Source organism: Mixophyes fleayi, chromosome 3, assembly GCF_038048845.1.
Source record: "Mixophyes fleayi isolate aMixFle1 chromosome 3, aMixFle1.hap1, whole genome shotgun sequence".
NCBI lineage: Eukaryota > Metazoa > Chordata > Amphibia > Anura > Limnodynastidae > Mixophyes > Mixophyes fleayi.
This window is the reverse complement of record NC_134404.1, coordinates 234919466-234944577: the sequence shown is the minus strand read 5'-3', so window position 1 is coordinate 234944577 and position 25112 is coordinate 234919466. Positions and strand designations below refer to the sequence as shown.

The window sequence follows — 25112 nt, the reverse complement described above, 5'->3', positions numbered from 1 at the left end:
ACCCCTGGCTCTTCTAAAATTACTTCATTTCGCAAATATTATCTATCGGGATATATACATGACGGACATTTCATTGATTCACGTAAACGGGTCTTTTACATGCAGAATATAATTAATATCCAGTATTTTTTGGCTGTATAGCCTAATTACCTCAGTACTGAAGTTTTTTTTTTGTTATATACGGTATTCATGTGTATTTTCGACTATGTATTTTGCTGTTGGTGTGCATTTTTTATCCATTCATTTATGTATCATTATTCTTAGGTAATAGATGTTACGTAATACCTTTTACTAGAGATTCTCTCTTTCTTTGGGAGATAGTCCAGATAAATGTTATTTATTTAATTTTCCCTTTTGGCATATAGACTACATTCAGCCTTCCTACAGCGCAACCTTTGTCTTTTTTTCTTTATGGTCATTTGTTGATGGTGGTTTTTATGCAATAAACCACAGGTTTACAGCAGTGAAGGATTTGGTTTATTGGTTTTTTGAGCTTGTCTCTTTACCTATATCTTTTTTGGAATTTTGTTCCCTCCATTATTTTCTGTGAGCGCCGATTAACCCTTCAGTGGGATAATCTGTTTTTGTGAGGCCTTCATCTGTCTTCCACCGCAGGGGAAATCCTAGCCCAACCCTTTAATGCCTTGCGAACCAAAACATGCTTAGTAACATCCCGACTACCGTACAACTACAGAAAAAAGGAAATACCTGCCAAAGCCAAAACCATATAGGGCTTTGATTTTCCCACATGAAAACAATGCCACACAAAAGACAGTATACGCTGCTGATCAGTCTTACCTTCGGCCTCCCTTGATGAACAAAACCCTTCCCAGAACGACCAAGCCTCCTGATATTTCTTCAAGGTACCCAGAGCCTTGTAATCTGCCAGACAAAATCAGGGTATGAAACACCAATCTCATTAGCCCTAGGGGCTAGCGAACAAAACTTCTGCCAATCAAATCTAGACAAAGCATCCGTAATACCATTATCCGACCCAGGCACATGCGTTGCCCTAAAAATAATGTTAAACGATAAGCATTTGTTCACCAAATGCCTCAATAACCTCAGCGCCAGAGGAGAGGTAGCCTTTTGATTATTGATAGCATACACTACACCCATATTATCACACCAGAAAGTTATACTTATATTGCTAATGCGATTACCCCACAATTCCATTGCTACAATAATTGGGAACAATTCCAGCAACAGGAGATTCCTTGTGAGACCACCAAGAAAGGGGCCCCGAGGCCGCACACCACTCCCCTTCCAGGTAAGCACCAAAACCGGATGATCCAGCCGCATCCGTAAACAATTGAAGCTCCACATTATTGGCGGCAGGCGACATCCACAAACAAACCTCATTGAAGCTCTCCAAAAACAAACACCATATAGCCAAATCAACCCTAATTTCCTTGGTTATCCTTACCAGATGACAGGCTTTCGTAACCCCAACTGTAGCTCTCTCCAACTTCCATGGGGATAACACGACAAGCAAAGTTACGTAGACCAAGCAGTGATTGAACTTATTTTAACTGTACCTTACCCTACATCTGCAACGAGTCAATCACACCCCTCAACTTAGCGACTTTCTCCATAGGCAGCCTACAGCACCCTGCTCTAGTGTCAATTTCACGTATGACAATCTCTCCGTTGGACCTTCCAATTTGTCCGCAGCCACTGGAACTCCCATAACTCTAAAAAATGACTGAGCGGAACACAACAAATCCTGACACACCGTGGACCCACTTGGCCCAATGAGAAATAAAACATCCAGGTAATGGGCCACACTTTGATGGCCTGACCCCATAACAATACACCAATGAAGAAAACTTCTGAAACACTCAAAAAATGCGCAAGACACTGAACAGCCCATAGGCAAACATTTATCCACATAATAACCACCCTGCAAACGAAAACCCATGTACTTAAAGGAATATGGATGCAAAGGCAGAAGCCTTAATGCTGACTCAATATCGAGTTTTGCCAGCAATGCCCCGGCCCCGCAGCACTGCACTATCAGCAAGGCGTCTTCAAAGGATTAATACACCACCGAGCACTCAGATTCTGCAATCGCGTCATTCACGGACATACCATGCGGGTGAGACAGAATCTGTGTCAGCCTAAACTTACCCACTTCCTTCTTCGGTACCACACCCACCGGGGAAATGACCAAACCCTGAATCGGAGGGATAGCAAAGGGACAACACATTCTACCCAATCCAACCTCCTTATTCACTTTCTCCTGCACAACCAAAGGCAACTCCAGAGCTGATTTCAGGTTCCTGGGAGAACCCGTATGCACAGTTCCGCTTACCGGCAATTTAAACCCATACCTAAAACCATCCCATAAAAACTCTGAAGCCGGTCTATTGGGATACCAACCTAGCCATTTATCCAGCTCTGACAACACAATGGGAGAAAAGTCCTTAACGCGCAGAAGCTCCTGCGGTGGGTCTGTCAGTGGTAGCTGGACCACTCCTCTTAGGGCATTCTCTTCTGGGATACCCTCCTCCCAGGGCCTGATTAAGGGTTCCAGCCGCCCTAGGCTAATACACCGGTTGCTAATCAACCCGCCCGCCCCCCATTTATAAACAGTGGTTAAAGTGTAAATTCAGGAAAGTTTTACAATGAAGACAGCAGAAGTGGCAGTATGGCCACTGTGCGTATATATATATATATATATATATATATATATATATATATACACACACACACACACACACACACATACATATACATACACACCACACACAAAATTGTAAAATATAAATTAATACATAGAACACAATTAATTCTGCAAACATATTAAAATATCATTACAGTAAGATTTCGCAGTGAAATTTAGACAAATTGCTCCGTTCTCTCTTACCTGATCTTGAAGCGTAGACTACCTGCTGTTTTTTCTTGCTTGTACTTGGAGCATTGTTGCTAGTTGGCTGGATTCTGGAAACTTGGGAGTCCTGTTTCGAAAATGTGCAAAAATGTTATTATAGTGAAAAATGTTAACAAACCCTGAATGATACAAACACAACACTCCATTATGACCATATAAAACAACCTCCTAGTACAGGCACATATAGACAATAAAATATCTACAAATTATTTATAATCATATACTAACATCTACCAGCCCCATTTGTCAAGTATTTAACATTCTAGTGACCGCTGAGACTACAGAGATCATCCATGTCACTACCACACAATACAGAGATCATGTCCCCCACAAGCTATTTTATCACCTACCACAGCCATTTTTGTAAACCCTCACCAGAAAGTTTGACACCCTATCCATATCTTCTCCCACCCAACCACTTATTTGCTCACCCACCCCATTAATCACCTCACTTTAACCAATCCATTAACCCTCCATAGCCAATCCATTAACACCCCCCCCCTGCTAGCAAATTCATCAATGGTTGCAGATAATTCAGAAATCCCCCTAGGTAAATTCATCAATCTGTTGCAACCAATACATTGCCCCCCACCACACAATTCTTCAACCCACTGCAGGCAATTCATTAACCCCCCCAGGGCAAATTGATTATCCTATTACAGGCAATAGCATTACACCCCCCCAATGATCTACCTACTGCAGGTAGTTAAGTACCCCCCCCCCGCCCCCCCACAAAATCATCAACCCATTACAGGCAACTCATTACCCACCCCCCCAGGCAGTTCTTCAAAACCATTGCTGCCGATTCATTAACCCCCTCCCCACACCAGTAATCCCCCCCTCCTCAGTCGCCACCTGTATCACACCCTCCTCCATTATATTATAGACAAAACTTACCTGGATGTCTTCTGCTCCTCCTCTTTGCAGTCGCCGGCACTTCTGTCTTCTGACAGGCAGCTAACAGTAACCCGAGGATGTTAGCTGTCCTGCCATGAGATCATGTGACCACACTAAGCAGTGACAGCGCACCCGCTCTGGCAGGACAGCTAACATACTCGGATTTAAAAATAATTAAAATATAAAAACAGATATTAATGTGCCCGACACTCCGCCCCCCGGGACCCAGCGCCCCAGGCTGCAGCCTGGTCAGCCTATTGGCTGATCAGGCCCTGCCTCCTCCACACACTGCACAGGCATGCTTGAACCTACAGGCCGCACCTCTGTCACAATGACCTCTGTTGTATGCAAAACATCTACTCCGAAAGGGCTGGACCAATCTATTCTGCCTCACATTCTTACAACCCAAATACATCACCAATAAACCATTCTGTTTCCTGCAAAATGCCTCATCATAATGCCTCCACATGTTACCTCTAGAGCGGGTATACATCCCCTGGATCAAGAATATTTATTTGAAGATGGGCTCTTCTGGCCTGCTCTCCAAGTAAGAAGCAGCAAACACCAGGAAACCCTCCAACCAATTGGATAAATTTCTATAAGCCTCCTCACCCACCCCAGAGCGTAACATTGCTGCTGCCAAAGCATCCTTAGCCTCGTTAGTAATGGGAAAGAGATAAAGAGCAAGAAAGGGGGGGGGGTAATGAGAGTGGGGGTGGAGGAAAAAATGAAGAGGTGGGGAAAGCTGAGCCTGAAGTGCAGGGGAGGGTGGATGAAAAATGTTGCTGCAGGGCGGGTGAGGTATACACAGGCTGGCAATAGGTAGGGACATTGGAGGACCTGCAGGAGGCTGAAGGACTGACTGTCCTTTGTGACCCAGGAATGGAGGGATTGCTTGGGCCCATGGCCTGAGTCCCCAATCGTTGGTGGCGGAACTAGAAATGATTGGGAGAGGGAAGGAGGAGACAGAGCTATAGAGGTGCGGGGAAAGAAAACTAGTGGGGGCACCTGAAACAATGCCCTGACTTGTGGCTACAGCAGGGAACTGCTGTGAAACATTAGACAAGGAGGGGATGGAAGAGGGAAGGGGATTAGTGGCCAATGTAATTATATCGGCAGAGCCTGCAGCATCTCCCCCCCAGCCTGATTGACAGACTTGCATTCGGGGGGAATTTATACCCGCGCCTCTGCGCGAGCATGCTGCCGCGCACCTCTTTCGTTGAGGCGGCCGTGGCGGACCCCCCTCGCTTGCCAGATCCCCGGCCTGCGAGGGGGGTGGGGGAATCACCCAGCGGCGAGTCCTGGGCCTGTGCTCGCCACCTGAGAATGGATGCAGGGGGGGAAACATCCTCTAATAGGCGTGGGAGGGGACCCGGACATGTTTGGCCCTCAGAATGGTGGGCAAGGGAAAGAAAAGAGTAATAAAAGGGGAAAAGAGAGAGGGGGGAATCAAAAAAGGAGAAAAAAGAGGGAAAATATAAAAGGGGGAGGGCAAGGTGCGATAGAAGGAGACAGTCAGGTAAAGCAGAGGAGAGCAATAAGCAGAGAAAACTATATGCAATAAACAAAATACAATACAGTATAACACAACTTTGCACAGTATATACTGACCAGGACAGCAGAGCAGGATATAGTCACTCAAAACTCTCCAGACGGTAAGGGGAAGCTAACTGCTCATTCCTGAACCTTATCCTCCTTCCCCATTATAATCTTTCCCCCTACGTTCCCTCTGATTGTCTGACCCTTGCCCCATCCCCCCCAGCAAAGTTAACTCTTGCTAAACTCAGTAATTTCTTTTACCTGCCCCCTCAGCGTTTATGTTACCTCAGGCTAATCCCCGCCCTCTGTTATCCTTCTTATTGACTACTCTGCTGTCTGAGCTCTTGTGTTGCTGAACCGAGCTGTGCTCCTGTGTATCCGACCCAGCTGTGCTACTGTGTATCCGACCCAGCTATTCATTCTGACTACTCTGCTTCCTGTACCTACATGTATCCGAAACAGTTTATTATTGTCCTTCCCTCTCCCAGAGTATCGATGTAACCATCTCTACGACTCTCCTGACTCACTAATAGGAGTCTTCTGTGAGACGCAACCGTAAGTACAAAGGCCTATGGATCTGGAGGATGAGGTAGGATGAGCAGCAGAGCACTGGAGCGCAGAGATCCTTATAAGCTGAACAACCCTGAAGCTTGATCCATTATTAAGCATGATGCCCTGCACTGAACCCTCAGATCTAAACTGTGGAACAGATGACACAGGAATAGTCTGTGGAGAGAACTACAGTGGAGTAGAGCTCTGAGATCCTAGTCGGTAGTACAGCATAGGTACAGGATCGTGATGCATGACATTCTGCGGAATAGCCACAAGTCTTGGTTGAGGAACAGGTGACAGGAATTTTTATGGTGAAGCGATGGGCTGCAGAGAATTAAAGCACTGAGATCCCGGTGGGCAGTATAGTCTCAGAACAGAAACAATGATGATGTGCTATGTTCAGCAGAATAGCCACAGATCTTAATCGTGAAACCGATGACACAGGTTTAAACAAAGAAGCGGTGAGCTGCAGAGAACTGAAGTGCTGAGATCCCATTAGGCAGTATAGCCTGGAAGCAGGATCGATGATGATGCGTAATGTTCTGCAGAGAAGCCACAGGTCTGGATCGTGGAACAGTAGACACAGGTAGCTTGTCATGAATGGAAGCAATCAGGAGTCAGAGAGAACAGTGTCCTCACAGGGAAGGAGACCTGAACATCTGACAATGGGAGATAGGAGGGAGTGCCTTAAATAGTGAACTGACCTATAGTCAGCCAATATGAATCCAGACGAGGTTTGAAAGTGCCGGGTTTGTACATGCGCAGCAGTGCCGGCAAAATGGCGTCAGAGAGTGGAGAATGCCGTGCAGCCCTAGAGGTAGCGGTAGTCACGGAAAACCGATATGTCAGCTGTCCTGGACAAAGTAGCAGGTGAGATGTGTGGTAGTGAAGAAAAGAATGGGGTAGAGACATTGCCATTTGCGAGGATAGCTACTGTTGCCTTGTAATAAAGAGCCATGATCCCCCATGGAAAATTACAGCCGAAGCCCATATTCTCTAAGGTAAACTACATGAACGACCAAGTGACCCTATCAAAATCCTTTTCTGCATCAAGAGCCAACACAAGGGCAGGTGTCACATATTTATATACAACATGTAACAAATCTACAGCGTATCTAGTGTTGTTTGTCACATGGCACCTGGGTATAAAACCCACTTGATCTGGAAAAACAAGGGAATGAAGCAAAATTATTTGACAGAATCTAGACAAACTATTTTACAACAACATTGAGGAGCAACTGTAAAAATTTATTTTATGTACAGCAGACATTAAGGTCAGCCTAATAAATGTGGAAAAAAAATATTTAAAAAAAATATTTTTTATACAGATTTAATTTCTAATCATAAATGACTATATTATTGACAGGTAACATTAATTGTTTTTTTTTTTGTGCAGCCTTTTGAGATTTAATATTCCACATACGTATTGTACGCATCCTGGAGTTGAGAACAACTGCACGATGCACTCAGTATACGTGCCTTAATGACTCAGGCACTCAGTCACCTCACTAGTCACTGGCCAACTAATTCAGCGTCAGTCGCCCCACCCCAAACACAAAACCAGCTATTTATGTTTCTTCCCCAGCATTAAGTACTAAACCAGAATTTAATCACACCCATCACCTGTCAACCTGTGTGTGAAGGAGTGTAAGTGATTAACCCTGAGCCTGCACACTCCCAGAAAGACTATCACTCTCTCTTTTAATAATCCGTGGACAACTGCCCTTTTTGCCAGAATAGCTAGTGCTTATTTTTGGATAGAAACAATAAATGCCGTGGGGTCTCTTTAATCTTTACCAGAGGATCACATTAAAGAGCTCCAAGAGCAGAGGAGAAACTTCCGCTACAAACTTTTCATGGTAGGTTGCCGTTTGGTTCGAACCTTATACCAGAACTATGTCCCTATGTGTGTTATTTTATTTCATATTATATTATAGCAGGCTCTGAATTTGGAGATAGATTACATCTTGAACCAAATTGGAATATTGGAATGGTGTAGGCACAGTATAGGTTTCAGAGACTGCAGCCATGTTTTATGTTGCTAAATATGATCAGAGCTGTTATAAAGCAGGTCAGCCTCCACTTATCACTAATAATATATGGATGTTTCAATCCCTGTTTTTTCCCCGATTTCAGCCCCAATCTGAGATATTAACTGCCGTTCTCTAGTGGCGGGCAAGATGGAGGCATTCATTTGGTTGATTAAGCTGTGGTATAATGAGTAGTTGTTGGCTCACATCATATTTGTATTTGTATTTTGGCCCAACATGCAGTGTATTCCGCATTGCAAAGAGCTGCATTTCAAGAGGGACAGTAGGAGCATTAGACCCAAATCAATTTCTATCAGGGTGAACTCAGTGGAAAAAAATCCTAGGGCAGACGGTCTAAGGGACAAGGATTGCAGTTCTCAAGATGGGGATACTTCAAAATCTGATCACTGGGCTCTCAATATAAATGAGTGGAACATCCACTGGGGAACCATGGCCAAAGAAGTTTGGAGCTCTTTGTTCTCCTTTGTCAGGGGGATGAGTAAAATAAGGGAAATATACAAATTAAACTGGATTGCTTTGGATTCAGCATGGAGTCTCATATCTGTCACCAACAATTGCTGTGTCATACCCCAATCTCTTTCAAAATTATGGTGAACACTAGCTCTTGATCCAAAGTGGTATATTTGAATGATTCATGCCCAGTGTAGTTTTCAGAGATTGTGATCTTCCTTTATGTTGGTGCTAAGTCATTTTGCATTCACATGGCTGTGGGAATTGGCTATGAGAATATTGAGGTCCAGGCTATGAATGGCTGGATATGGTAGGGATATATAAGCCTTATGTTCACCAAAATGGCCATTACTTTAGTATACTTGACTACTTGCTACACAAAACAACATCAGCCTGTCTTCACTTTCAGTACTTACTTATAAACCAAAATATACCACTTGTAACTCTAGTTCTCAGTAGACCTAATCAACAGGAGTGACCTTATAATCCTTAGAAAAGAATCTGGAAAATAAATCTGCACCTTTACTACACTGTCACACTTCTATCACAACTATCACAAAATTATTGTGATAGTTTAACCAAACATTTATTTTTAGTAGCCGTGTGCAGAAATTTCCAAATAAAAAAGCAGTCTTTTTTATTACAAGTCAAAGATACTGGTAATGTGTTCACTTAAGACAGTACTGAAAGGTGATCTGTTACATCCTGAGCCATTTAATATAAGGAATGACTGAGCACACAATGCAAGTAAATTGAAATGTCAGAATACTGATGTACATCTCTATTTCTCAATGCCTTACTTAATGGACTCTAACATATATGATCTCTATTTTTGTACCTACAATATATTTGCATGCAGTGCATGCACACCTTTATTATAAAAGGTTGCCATATCACAAGTGAATTAATATTGATTTATACATAATACTTTTCTAAAAATTATGCTCCTCTGCATATGGTTCATGAACAACCATTCTAAAAGGGTAGCAAACTAGAATGATATTCAAGATATGTTTTCATTAGTAATGTGAAGATTTCTCCCCAAAATTTCAGTAAAAAGCAAGTAGTGACCATGCTTTCAAAATTCAAACATATTATAAGAAAAGAAACATTAATACTACTGCTAACCCTGTGGAGTGGTTTGGCAAACACGATGTAAGACGTACTCTGTGAATATTCCAGTAAGCTGAACCATTACATTCACAGCCATCCTTATAATCTTCCCTTCAACAGCCACTCTTGAATTTTTGGTACATAATGAGCTGGTTATTGGTGCCCATATGGGTAAGAGGCATCTGTGAATTGTGAGGACCAGCTCTTCCCACATAGCTTAACGCTTCTGGCTCAAAACCTGCTTCCTTCACCTGAGCATGCACCCTGGCTGGCGATGTAACTGGAGCTGAGAAGACAATCTGAGTAGAACTGAAGCACCTTATTATTGTCAAAGTTCCCTCCAAATAACCTACTAGCACTAGTCTCAGATATCTAGTGATGGATCTCTCTGCAATTCTCTGTGAGAAAAACAGAAACTGAATAGTGCAGGGAAAGGTGTTATAAATAATACAGTATGATCCTTGTAATAGCAGATAGCTATAAAATAGAGAACTGTTGAACTGAAAAATAAGCAATTTATGTAAAACAATACAACAAAGTCTAGAAGATAAATTCTCGCAAATATGAATATAAATTTATATAAAAGATTGACAATATCACTGGCAATGAATATCATCTATTAATATTAGACATGTAAGACTCAAATCAAAGCAGTGCTGATTAGATAGAAGAAAAACAATCACACCACCACAATTCACAATTAGAAACTCAATAGTTTTTATGAGACTGAATCGTCCCCACCTGATACTGTATGTTCAAATAGTCACAAGCTTGACATGCACTAAAACTAGAGAGACAATAATCCATAGAGGTAATGAAAAAGTTTAACCAAGGTCTAAAACCGGGGGCCGCTGCTTTTTTTCTTGAAATTCACTAATAAATTCCATACGATTAGGAATATAATTTTAGTAATCACAAAAACAAGAAGGTGTGGTTGCACACAGCTACGGGACTTTTATTCTATTGTTTATGATTCAATATCATTTCCCAAAATGAATAGGGTGCACTCTTACATGTTAACAGTCATAAGCTAAACAGGAAGAGAAAGAACAAAAGAGGCACTCCAGTCCCAAATAATCAATTGGTGAAAATATAAAACTTTAGTTTTATTTCATCTTATTAAAAAGCAGCAAAATATAATTTCGCTCACATTTCTCGCACATTTGGCTGATTCAAGTTCAGGACACCTCTTAGAATGTGTTTTTTAGCTGTATCACTTGTACCAGCTACAGGGAAGGTGTAAGTGCTGAATGATAATGTTGACTACACGTATGCATTCCACAACATGTGTTTGCAAGTAAGAGAAACTATAAAAATGCATTTTATGTACACTACGCATTATAAACACCCTGATTTATGTATTTCAAGGAAAAAAATATTTTAAACATATGTTTTTTTAGCAAGTATTTTATTAAGAATTGTTAATTATTTTTTTTAAATACCCCAAAAATCTTTAAGCTATAAAGCGCTTATTAAAAACCAAGTGCAAATAACAAACAGAAATATTAAGGAGAATACTTAAATTTTGTAATAGGCAGCTCCCCAGTCGTTCAACACCTGTCTGCAAGTGTCATACCTAGTGATTGAGATACAAAAAGACAGGGGGCGCCAAACATAGTGTATTAAAAGTGATAACAAATGTAAAACACGCTCCACACATAAGTAGTGCCCGTACCAAATGGTCAGTGAATCTAGGCCAGGATTAGCAGTCACTCTGATGGTACCAGATGGAATAGGAACTTCTCAACGAGCCTAATGTTCAAATAGCACATCCAATCATGATCCTGATGACTATCGCGGATCTGCAGACTCAAATATGGCCACAATAGTGTGATATCATAAAAACATTACAGAATATCAGCGCAAACATGTATTTAATAGCAGCAAATCAGCTCTGCAACACAGTAAAACAAATGCCCGTACATAAGAATAGTAAAAACACGCTTATCTGTCCTCTGGCACATGCGCAGATAGTAGGCGTACCAGCCGGCAACGTCCCATACACATCCCACAACGGTCACAGGATACAGACAAGAACAGCTCTCCGACGTGTTTCGTCTTATATAAAGACTTTTTCAAGGAGTAATGAATATAAACCACTGTGGACTCTTAAATACTTAGTTGTCTTTACATACAACCAAAGTGTAGTTTCGGAAGTGTGGGCGGAAGCCATCTCTATCCCGATACCTCACATCCGGTTTGGTCATTTCCGGTATATCGATCCACATAAAAAACATTCCCAATCAAATAGTATTGTATACAGAACTATTTACAAAAGTACAAAATGGAATTCCTATATACATAAAGTGTATTTAGATCCTCTTAATATATAACATTAAAAGTATGGGCAAAGGTATCTCAAGCCCGATATGTCATATCCGGTTAGGTCACTTCTGGTATAGCGAAAAAAATACATTACCATGACAATAGTCCACATAAAGGACCTATATAAGCGAAAACACACATTAGAGACATAATTGATGTTACAATCAGGGCCATCATATCTAACACAAATAAAATGCTATCTAATACATAGAATTCTGACTATTACATATATAAAATATTCCATACATTGGAACAATATAGTGATACATACAATACCAAATATACATAATCAACCCACAAAATATGGGCTCCATGTAACGGATCAAACTAATACATAGCCAATCTAGCTATATAAATCAATGTACAATATTAGCCAAAAGGACATCACACCAATAAAGTGCTAGATGACGATAATCCTAAAAAAGAGAAAAGGGTTACCAACAGTATATACATTATACAAGGAAAGAGGTCATTTCAAATGCTTCATTGAGACCTACCGGTGCCAAAGTATCTAATTTATATAACCAGTACATCTCTCTACACGTGAGTTTCCTCCCCAAGTCTCCACCACGTGCACCCAACACCACATGCTCAATCCCTTTAAATTTAAGACCGCTAGGATCAGCACCTTTCCCTGAGTTATTAAGAAATGTAGTCTTAGTATCTTTCACCTTTTTTAGTAGGCTAGGTGCTAGCAGGGACTTTAAATTCCTAGTTCTCTTAAAGACAATATCTGGTTTAGATGAAACTACAGAGCCCAAAATAGTGTCCATGCAGATTAAGTTCCAATGCTTATTCAAAACAGACTTGATTCTCTTCTCATCTTTACTATATTCAGTAATGAAAGGGACAAAACCCTGTCGTCCCTCCTGATTTTTGTTCTTATATACCAACATATCTTTTCTATCCACACCATTTGTTTTAACTAATGCCTCAAAAATAATTGGATCTGGATAACCTCTCTCCCTAAATCTTTCGGCAAAGATGAGGGATTATTCCCTGTATGAATTATCATCTGAACAGTTACGTTTAATACGATTAAACTGCGATTTAGGAATATTATCTTTCCACTTCATCAAGTGACAGCTGTCATAGTGCAGATAGCTATTTGTATCAACCTCTTTAATAAAAGTCTTTGAATGAATTTCAGAACCTTTACTTTCAAGGGCCAGTTCTAAATATTCTATACTAGTACTATCAATCCTGGATGTAAACTTTAAATTGAAATTTAATTTTTTTAAATAGTTTATTTTGCATGTGTTCTAATGGGATTTTATATTGCACTTATTCATGTGCCTATCCTGCACTGTGTTCTGTCTGTCTGTATACTTATGCCCTGGCAGCATTTCAAAAGGAAATGCTGCGTTCACATTGCGTTCGGAGATGAATCAGGGCCATAGTGGTTCAAGACACTTTTATGAAAAATATAATTGTAACCCATGTGGTTTTAGGGGTTGAAAATATTAATTCTATTACAGTATAAGAGGGTGGACACAGGTATAGAAAACTCTGTCAGGGAGAGGTGTCATGGATATTTAAATTGCATTGTATTTAGGAGAAAGGATTCTACAGAAAACAGTGGGGTGGAGACAAAGGAATCTACAGAAAACAGGGGGGGAGAGAAAGGATTCTACAGAAAACAGGGAGGGGGGAGAGAAAGGATTCTACAGAAAACGGGGAGGGGGGAGAGAAAGGATTCTACAGAAAACGGGGAGGGGGGAGAGAAAGAATTCTACAGAAAACGGGGAGGGGGAGAGAAAGGATTCTACAGAAAACGGGGAGGGGGGAGAGAAAGGATTCTACAGAAAACAGGGAGGGGGAGAGAAAGGGTGCTACAGAGAACGGGGGGGGAGGATGCTACAGAAAAAGTGGGGGAGAACGGGGGGACTGCTACTGAAAACAGGGGGGAAGAGAAAGGATGCTACGGAAAATGGGGGGGGGGAAGGATGCTACAGAAAACGGGGGGAAAGGGAAGCTTAATACAGAAAATTCTGAGGCCTTACAATGACATAAAAGAAGCCATGGGGTTACAGAGCTCCAAGCTGATTTTTAATATACTGTAAATTGCAGTATTGCAGTTAGTATGCTCTTTCTATATAATCCATAATTATTACAAATTAATATTTATATAATCTCACAGTTTATGAAAATTAATTTAGTGGTGTTAATATGTTAACGCTGTGGCATAATATGATTTGGGGGCACTACTGTATGGCATAATACGAATTGAGGGTACTCCTTTATGGCATAATATGATCTGGGGGCACTATTGTGGCATACTATGATTTGGGGGCATTACTGTGTGGCATAATAAGAACTGGGGCACTACTGTATGACATAACATGAAATAACGGCCTTACTGTGTGGCATAATTTGAACATGGGACACTACTGTATAGCTTAATATGATTTGGGGACTTTATAGTGGCTTAATCTCAATTAGGGACACACACTCAGGCCTGAGGGAAGGAGGAAAGTGTTAATATAGGCTATTCATTTAATGGTGTAGGATAGGTGGCTAATTGTTTAATAGGTGCTATTTTATTTGTGGCGTGATATGGGTCAATTTAATTTAATAGTGGGGACTATCAATTTAAGATGGGGTGATTGAACCTTTAATTTAATGCTGGGGTGGTTTGGGGGCTATTAATTGAAAGTGGGGCTTTTTGGGGAAAAAAATGTCTATTTATTAAATGTGAATATGAATTACTTAATGGATTTGATGGTTGCGGGAAATAGGTATATTTTTTAAATGGAAATGCTATATAATTTCTTGCTGGGGTTGTTTGGGGGGGAGGGAAATAGGTTTATTAGGTTTATTTATTAAATGGGAATACTATTAATTTAAGGATGGGGCTTGCTGGAGGGAAATAGGTATATTTATTAAATGCGCATGATATTAATTTAATGTCAGGGCTAGTTGAAGGGAAATAGATGTATTTATCAAGTGTGAATACTATTATTTTAATGCTGGGGCTGGAGGGAGGCCTAATTTTAAATCATGGGTGCTATATTGATTTAACAATGGGGCTGGTTGGAGTTTTCTAAATTTCATGTACCCATTTTTTTTTTTTACAAATTGTACCCACAACATTCCAGGATCCGAACATGTAGCAACTGATCTAAAGACACTAGCAGCCACAAGTTGTGAAAGTGACAATACAGGTAGGAGAGACCAGGACAGTCTGCCAACTGTCCTGAATTTGGTGGATGGCTAAGTGGTTAGCACTTCTGCCTTACAGCACTGGGGTCATGAGTTTGATTCCTGACCATGGCCTTATCTGTGAGGAGTTTGTATGTTCTCCCCATGCTTGCGTGGGTTTTCTCCGGGTGCTCCGGTTTCCTCCCACACTCCAAAAACATACTGGTAGGTTAATTGGCTGCTAACAAATTGACCGTAGTCCGTGTGTCTGTTTGTGAGTGTGTGTTAGGGAGTTTAGATTGTAAGCCCCAATGAGGCAGGGACTGATGTGAGTGAGTTCTCTGTACAGCGCTGCGGAATTAGTGGCGCTATATAAATAAATGATGATGATGATGATGACTGCCCCGTTAGACAGGACTTTGACTCCAAGGACAGGTTGGAAGTATGTCCTGCTTCACACTGTACTGCCTGTAAATGGAGAACTGTGTGCACCTAACAGTAGTGCACACAGTATTGCCTGTGTATATGTTGAAAATGTGTTTTATAACTATATTACATCATAGGAGCCCCCCTGTATTAAGAGCCCTGGGCCCCCCGAGCCTTAATCCAGCTCTGGTTAGCAGGAGGAATCTGATAGTTGCTCCCAGTTCCCGGACAGGACACAGACTGCAGAGCAAGGCGAGGAGCTCTAAACTCATGAGATTTTTTAATCTTGTCAGACTAAGAGCTTCCCTTCTCACTCTACAGGAAGTTAACATAGTTGATATAGTAACATAGTAACATAGTAACATAGTTGATGAGGTTGAAAAAAGACACCAGTCCATCAAGTTCAACCTATTTTGGATCTCCTGCGATCCTGCACTTATATTTGAAATTAATCCAGAGTAAGCAACCGCCAATCTGTTTCAATTGTGAAAAATCCCCCCAGACTCAATATTGCAGTCCTATTTTTACCCTATATCCACTACTATCCTTCATTTTAATTAACGGTCGTTTCCCTGGATACACCTTTCCGCTAAAAATTTGTCTAACCCTTTCTTAAACATATCTATTGAATCTGCCATCACAACCTTCCCTGGCAATGAATTCCATATCTTGACTGCCCTTACTGTAAAGAACCCCTTCCTTTGCTGGTTGTGAAATTTCCTCTCCTCTAACCACATGTCCTGTGTATGGTCCTTGGGGTAAAAAGTTCCCATGAAAGCTCTCAGTATTGATCCCTAATGTATTTGTACATAGTAATCATATCTCCCATTAGACGCCTCTTTTCTAAAGTAAACATGCCTAAACTGGCTAACCTTTCCCACCCTAATGGATGCCAGCAGCATCAGAATCATAAATAAGTACAGTGGACTGGGGGTGTCGTAATGTGTCTGGGGGGGGGTGTGGCATGATGTGCATGGGGAGGACATGATAAATGTAATATTTTATCATAATGTATGTACCATGTTGACGACGCCTCCAATATATTGTGGCCACACCCTTGGCACACAGGTTTTTTCTTGCTCATCAACAGAGGTTGGCATGTATGCTTTAAATGCCCCACTGCTGTCCATCAAAATGGATTGAGTATTATTATTCTCAGATTTTGCCGTTATATTATTGACTCTTGGCCAATATATATACATGTCATTATAGGTGCACCTATATATTTGATGTTTTAATGACCAGCTATTGTAGTCAATTTGTTTGAAATCAAGTGGCGCTACCACTGGTTATGTTTTATATTTATATTCATATGTTAATAAATTATATTTGTTGAAATTCCGCAGTGTTTCACCAGTTCATTGTGATTGTTATACCATTGTAAACTTTTTTGTGCTTTTTTATATATATTTTTTAAGGCTGCAGACCTCATACATTGGTATCAACAGTTCACCACCATATCTTTAGCACCAAGGTATTTTTGTTTATATTGATATACACAACTGTTATATCACTGGAATTAAGGAATTATATTACATCAGATATATAGTCTGAATTCAGGACAGTCATACACAAAGAGATTAAGGTACTTACTGCTGAATTTAAGTAGCAACCCAGTGATTCTAGGTTCCATAACTGCTGCAATGGAACAGAACGTCAACGATATATGCAACTTTCAAGAAGTTGTGGAATCAGAACTTAAACATTTAAAAAAGCATTTGGAAGACTCCAAAGCTTGCACCTTAATCCTACTTTGTGTCGATGACTCTCCCTCTCTCCCTTTACCTAGGCAATATAGCTTGTTGGTAGCCCATTATTTGCAACAGGATGTACTGCTTTGTTATCTTGGAAGACATTCCCTGGTAGTCTCTATATATCTTTTCCCCCTCTCACCTATTCAACCCTAAATTATTCTTCCTTTCCCAGGAACTTGAGACATGATTTTGACTGACCATAGCACAAACTGCTCACACAGGTCAGCTGAGGTCTCCTTGTATCCTGGATTGGTCACTAACCTGTTTTGGTAGAGCTGCAAATTCAGAGGGTAAATTTATCAAGCTGCGGGTGTAAAAACAGTGGAGATGTTGCCTATAGCTAACAATCAGATTCTAGCTATCATTTATTTAGTACATTCTACAAAATGACAGCTATAATCTGACTCTCACTTTTTGAAACCCTTAGCTTGATAAATTTACCCCCGGGTCACAAGGTCACAAATGGTTATTAAAGTAATTCTATCATTTTCAAATAAGCATTGAACAAGCGATTGTGTTGTTTCCAAAGTAATTTATTTTAGCAGATGCAAAATTTAACAATTCAATACATGATTATAATACAGTACAACCAATATCAAAAGATAAATACATACCGCACTCCCACTGGCACCAGCGGAAAGTATTTCACTCCAGAATACTGTGGTCAGAGTAGACTGAGGCCAGTGCTAGTGAGAGCTGTTATTATATACACTCAGTGTTACAGTGAGAACAATGCAGATGGTGTGGCTTGCTTCTATAGGTCCAGACTTCAGGTGGGTCCAGTGTAAACAGGTCATAGCCTAGTTCAAACAATCTCCTCCAAGGCTGAGGGTCAACATTCCAGATGATTCTCCTGCCCAGAAACCAGTTTAATCTAGTCTATTTACACATTACAGTCAGCTTCACTTTTAAGTATTTATTACCTAACATCACTAACTAGAGTATGCAATGTGCGATCTCTTCAGCTAAATAACCGGACAACTGCTGATGAATAGGGGATTAAAATGATACCAGACATGACACATTTCCTATAACACGTACCTTAAATAACACTAAAGTGTACATATAATCATAATTTATAAACTAATAATAAACTAAATACCATCTGCTGATAAATCACTGTGGAATGGAATCAATATAAATATGAAATATATGAATAACTAAATGTTGTAGTGCGAGTGCGTGCGTGCGTATTTTACCGCGTGATAGCGCCATGCCCCGTGTAGCGTGGCATATTGAGTGCAATCGCACAATAAAACAATATTAAGCAATATACTTTTGTTCATCCAATTATACGACTTCGACATGGTATATGAACAATCATATTCTAAAAAAAATTAAATATACAGAAGATCACACATGTACTTGAGGACTTTCAAGATAACAGTGCCTCATTCAATATCTCTCCTACAATCAGATGTGAAACTCATAAGGTAACTATTATTGGCGCAATTATCAGTTTGTCATCTTCAGAAAGAAAAGTTTTTGCAAAATTTGTCACATGTATGTGCTGGTGCTCTATTGCCATTTGGAGGCTTTTGGGGGACCTCTTGGTATGTTAGCTCTAAAACACATATATGTATGACCCAAGTATAGGGACTATCACTGTTTAGAGTTAGGACCACCCTATTAGTAGAAGCACCTTGACGGGGCGGATGGCTTTCCATACATTTACAAATGTGTGCAACTAAGATTTCTGCATTTTTATGTATAAACAAAATTAGCAGCTCTTTGCTAGTTATTGCAGTGTGTTTGGGGATTCTTTTCTGTGTTTATTACATGCATTGATCCAACTGATCGTCACCAGAAAAACCCAAGACGTAAAACATAAAATCAAACTCTTTGCACTCAGAGGCCAGGTTGATAAATTGCTATAATCTAAAGCAGCCAAGGCCATCCAGTGATTTTATGAGAGAGGGGGAAAAGCAGCCCGATTTTAATGTGTAAATTTACCAAATTAAATTAAACCAACCTATCTATCAACCTACCTGAAAAAAAAATGCAGAAAAATTTCAAACATATTACATCTCCCTTTATAATTTACACCACCTATAATATCTTAACTAGCTTGCCAAAAAACATTAGACTTACACACTTCTAATCAGCCCAAGCTATTAGAAACACAGAATTCTGATTTAAATAAATAAATAGCAACAGAAGAAATTCTGCAGACAGTAAAGTCCTTTAAAAATGCAGAAGCGCTTGGTCCTGATGCACTCACAGCATCCTACTATAAAATGGTGCCTATGCTTTTACATTATCTTGAAAGCAAGAAATTTGAAAGAGACATCGTCAAGACAGACATGCTTGTCATCCCTAAAGAAGAATGTGAGCACAGTTTATGTGCCAACTACAGGCCCTTATCTCTCTGTAATGTGAAGTTGAAGTTATTTGCCAATTTACTAGCTAACAGACTTGCCTCTATTATGCCAACTTTGGTTCAGCCAGACCAAATAGAATTTCTTCCAGGCCATCAATTGTCGGACATCTCAAGGAGAGGGATAAAACTAATCCATGCAAGCAATGAAAAGTTAATTCTAGCTCTGGTGGTGTTTCTGATGGGGTTTCTTGTCATTTTATGAGATGTACTCTTAAAGAAAGGGTTACCATGGAAGCTTCTTGAACAGTATCACAACACTATACTATACCCTTTTCCTCAGTCTTTGCTAATGGTACCACTTTGACCCTCTTTTTCATTGCAGACAGGGTTATTTTTTGTCCCCCCTAATCTTTGCCCTCATGATGGAGACATTGACATCTTGAATTCGCAGTAACCCAACATAATGGGAATACAAGCTGGCTCCCAAGAATTTAAACTCTCTATGTACCCCAATGGTGTTTTATTGGCATTAATAAATCCCTACTTATTAGTACCTTACCTTCTTAAGGAAACCCAGTATTAAAGTAATTCTATCGTTTTCAAATAAGCATTGCCCAAGCGATTGCATTGTGTTTCCGAAGCACAAAGTAATTTATTTTAGCAGATGCAAAGTTTAACAATTCAACACATGATTATAATACAGTACAGCCAATACCAAAAGATAAATATATACGGCTGCATTCGCATGCGCTCGCTGCGGTCCCACGGGTACCAGTGGACAGTATATCACTCTAGAATACTGTGGTCAGAGTAGACTGAGGCTAGTGATAGCACAGCTATGATTATATACATTCAGTGTTACAGAGAGAACAATGCAGATGACGTGGCTTGCTTCTATAGGTCCAGACTTCAGATAGGTCCAGTGTAAACAGGTCATAGGCTAGTTCAAACAACCCCCCTCAAAGGCTGAGAGTCAACATTCCAGATGATTCTCCCTCCCAGAAACCAGTTACAACTAGTCCATTAGCATTTTACAGTTTGGTATCACTCTGACTATTTATTCCCTAACATCAATAACTAGAGTATGCAATATGCGATCTCTTTGGCGAATGAACCGGACAGCTGCTGATGAATAGGGGATTAAAATTATATCAGACATGACACATTTCCTATAACCTGAACCTTAAATAACACCGAAGTGTACATATAATCATATTATATAAACTAATAATAAACTAAATACTATCTGCTCATAAATCACTGTGGATTGGAATCAATATAAATATGAAATATATAAATAACTAAATATTGTAGTGTGAGTGTGTGCATGCGTATTTTACCGTGTGATCGCACTATGCCACGTGTAGCGTGGCATACTTAGTGCAATCGTACGATAAAACAATATTAACCAATATACTTTCATTCATCCAATTATACGACTTCGACACCAGATACACAGAGAACTGTCCAGCTCCAAAATCAGCAAGGATAAATCTGAAATTCTATCTTCAACAAGTACTCAGACAGAATTACAACCAGAAAAAGATAAATGTTTGGACATCTTCCTAATCAGTCATTATGATCAGCTATATTAGGCAAACTTCCCAACTTTGTTAGATACTCTAAAGAAAAGTCTGTAAGATTGGTATAGACAATTTATATTGTGAGTTGGTAGATTATACCTATTTCAAACTCTTACAATCAAAATTCCATCAAAAGTATCGAAAACATTAGAAAATGAAATGGCTAGATTTGTCTAGTCGGGCAAGATGCCCAATATGCGACTATGTACACTATATAGACACCCTTTGGAGGGGGGGGGCTGAACTTTCCTAATATCTAAAAAAATATTATATCCCTACTCACCTGTCCCAAACATTCCTATTCCATTCTAATAGCTACTCCAGGCTATGAGTTGGCATTGAAGCTAGCTTATTGGACATCCTATCACACTGCCCACTCCCACCCTCCTCTTTTCCTGCTACAACAGGCTTTTTATTAAGCATATGGGACTACAGCACGAGAGCATATCAGCTCATATGTAACCTCTCCTTAGTGAATCCATAACAGTATAGAGCAGCTTTCCCTCCTGGACAAGACCACAAATCTTTTAGAGTATGGACCGATCACATTATAAAATTCTTTGGGGTAATTTTCTTTTTTAATTTTCAAATCAGTGGCATTCATTATGATTCACAAGTTTTGATGTTTAATTTGTCTCAGATAATTTCTGGAGATTCATATAACCCCACTACTGACACAGATGATGTTTATGTATAAAGCTGAGCAGAAAAGAGTATAATGCAGTTTGCAGACAACTAGCTAAATCCACAGGGTGAAGAAAGCATGGATGGACACTTCCTTTATCACAGTATAGCAGTTGATGTTCTCTCTCCTGCACATAACACTAAAACCACAAATCTTTAATGTTATAATAAAATGAAAACCACGAGAAAGTTTGCCAAAAAAAAGTGATCACAGCTTTAATTATCTGGAATGGTGGCAAAGAAAACACAAGCAAACAATCACTTCCTGCCAAAATAACAAATAACCAGTTTTGGGCAATGACATGTTTTATCCTATCAGAAGATATCTCAGGGAAGGGAGCTGTCAATTCCCATTATCATCCCTGGTGGGTCATAAAACAGAGCCTCTGAGGGATCAGAGGGGTGTTCATTTTGGGAAAGAATGACCTAAGAGGTGATGCTCTTGCTAGGGTAAACTTGACATCAGTACTCCATTAGATTTGTGTGCTATTGGGATTTTTGCGAGTCACCTACTTTGGGAAGTGTAACCTGCCATTTGTTAGACTCTGTTACCCACTTGGTGATTGTATTTTACTCTGTTGTATTCTGTTGATATTCCTGACTGTTAAGTATACACTTAAATAAATCTTGTTGGATTTATACATGCTGTTGGTTTGAGTAATATCAAGAACCCCACATCCTCACAGGTATACCATATTTGAGCTAAGCTCTCTGACAGCTCCTATTAAAATATTATTAACAATGACCATCTGCATCAGGTTGCGGTCAAAGCGATAGAGAGCATTTAAGTTCTGGTTTTGTGAAATCTCTATGGAGTTGAGAAACTTCAAGCTCTTGTGAATGTATTGGCTTATACTGCACATATGATTTTTTTGTGTGTCTATATATTGTGGCTGAACTTGGCGGAATTGTCTAATAGCCAATGCCATGTCTGGATTAGAGGGTGTTTGGCCAGGGATTGATGGTCACTCAGCAGGGTGATCCAGTGTCGGACTGGGGCATGAAGGGCCCACCAGGGGACTGCAACGCTAGGGGCCCACCAGAGGGGGGTGTGGCCAGCCATCAAAGAGGCAGGAGCAGACACTAGAGGCAGCCCACAAAGGACAGTTAGCACCCTAGTGTAGTATATAAAGAATGCAGTGTGTATATAAAGAGTGCACAATCTTGACCTGCCCCTTAGATTGAGCAGAACAGTCACCAAAAATCGGGATTGTCCCAGTAGACTCAGAACATTTGACAGACTGTCCTACCTGTTCTTGTCACCACCTGTGGCTGCTGGTTTCTTTAGCTGCGGCTTGTCTGGAACCTGGAATGTTGGGGGCCCTATTTAGGGAAAAATGGGTACATTTAGAAAATTCTAACCAGCCCAGCGTTAAATCAATAGGACCCACAATTAATACTTAGGCCTTCCTCCAGCCCCAACATTAAAGTAATAGTATTCCTATTTAATAAATAAACCTATTTCCCTCCCTCCAGACAGCCCCAGCAATAAATTAATAGCATTTACGCATAATAAATATTCCTATTTCCCGCAACCATCACTGCCATTAAATAATTCATATTCACATTTAATAAATAGACCTCATGCTCCTCAAACTCAGCCCCACATTCAATTAATAGCCCCAAAACCACCCCATCTTAAAATAATAGTCCCCACTATAATATTAAATTGCCCCATCATCACCCCACAAACAAAAAAGCACCCATTAGTTAGCCACCACCTACCACACACACATTACATTGCCACAAACCCGCTGTGCCATCACACACACATTAATGTGCCCCGGCCCTTCATCACCATGCTGTGCCTCTTTATGATCACACTGCGCCCTCCATGCTGCTTTTGCTCCCCTCTTCTCCTGGCCCCCCTTCATCAGCCTGTGCCATGCTGCTTTGGCCCCCCTTCATCACACTATGCCATGCTGCTTTGCTTCCCCATTTCACATGCCCTTATTTCCTCATCACTCATGCCACATTTCTTTCTCTCCCCTCTCCAATATCCTTATTTATCCATATCTCATTCTTGAAATATATTTTTTAAACATTTTTTAACATGCATTGACTTTCAAATAACTATGGCAAAAAGCATTCACTTAACAAGCTCCTACCTGGAGGCACTGTAAAGTGTCTATTGCATTACACCAGGGAGTCACTGCATTTATATTCTCTTATAAAATGAGGCTTATTGGCATAATATTTAATTTTTTCCACTGGTAACAAAATGTGAGAATTTCTAAAACAGGCTCACTTCACAGTAATTTTCTGCAATGAAGACTGCTGAGACATTAGAATAATAATAATGATGATGACCCATGGCGCTATGTGATAAAGGAAATGACAAATGCTCTCCAAAACAAAAAAAATATTATATGTGTATATAAAGCAAAATAAAAAAATATATGAATATATAATAAATAAATAAAACCAATCCAATTATATCTAAAGCATTCCTGAATGGACAATATGAATGTAGGGAAGAAAATATGCACAAATAAATAACAAACAAAAGAGTAAAAAATGCAATATTTTATTATAAAAAGATACAATCCAAGTAGAAAAAATCAAAAAGAATATCCAGTAAAAAAAAACATATAAAAGCATGGAGTGCATCCAAAACGGTAGCGTGTATTGAAAAAAAACAGTCATATGAAGATTACCTCGTAAATAATGTCCCAAAGGTATCCCAAGGATCCAGAAATCCATTAAATGTAATGAGACTGGCACCGAAGACTCCCTTTTTTTCAACGCCGCCAGCCTCAGTTTGTAAACGATAAACTTCTCTGACACTTCCTCCGCCTCGGAACGCAAGCCTGAGTGTCAAAAGCCGAACTTCCGTTTTTTGGATAAGAGGCACAGCCGCATACTCGTGCTGCTGTGTAAAAGTAAAAAGTATAACGCTGTCGCGTTTGGGCTCTCTGCAGCTGGCTTGGCACTCGGAACAACGGAATAGGTGGGGGCGTGGCTTGCCAGCGTCGGGACCTACCGGTGGATAGCCTGGGGTGATCTTGTTTCTGCCTTGCACTTTTTGCAGGCTGCTTATTGCAGAATTATTTCCGGCTCTGGCTATGTGGCATCCTATAGCTCCTGTTTAGCAGTCTCATGTGGGGGCGCTTGTAAAACATACATGTGTGAAGGTCCTAAAAGGAAATAATACAATATATCTTACTTGAATTTTCTTTTTGTACATTTTTTAGGGAAGGGGGAGAGGTAATTTTAATAACATTAATATATAATTTGTAAAGGTAAACTCACTTGCTACCTTATCATCGGCATGATGTGAGTACAGTGGAATCTCCTGATGCCCTGAAGAACCTGTGAAATGAACTATGGGAGGAAATGTTGATACTTTTTAAGCATGTTAAATATGTTTATGTTCTGCAATAA

The 25112-nt window shown here is 40.1% G+C and overlaps 1 long non-coding RNA gene across 1 annotated transcript in view; it reads right to left on the bottom strand.

Moving 5' to 3' along the window:
- Positions 1–24853, bottom strand: part of LOC142142904 (uncharacterized) — a 40313-nt gene extending 15460 nt beyond the window's left edge. The window contains exon 1 of the long non-coding RNA XR_012689387.1: positions 24386–24853. This is a non-coding gene — a long non-coding RNA (uncharacterized LOC142142904). The remainder of the gene's footprint in view (positions 1–24385) is intronic.
- Positions 24854–25112: the final 259 nt, after the last annotated feature.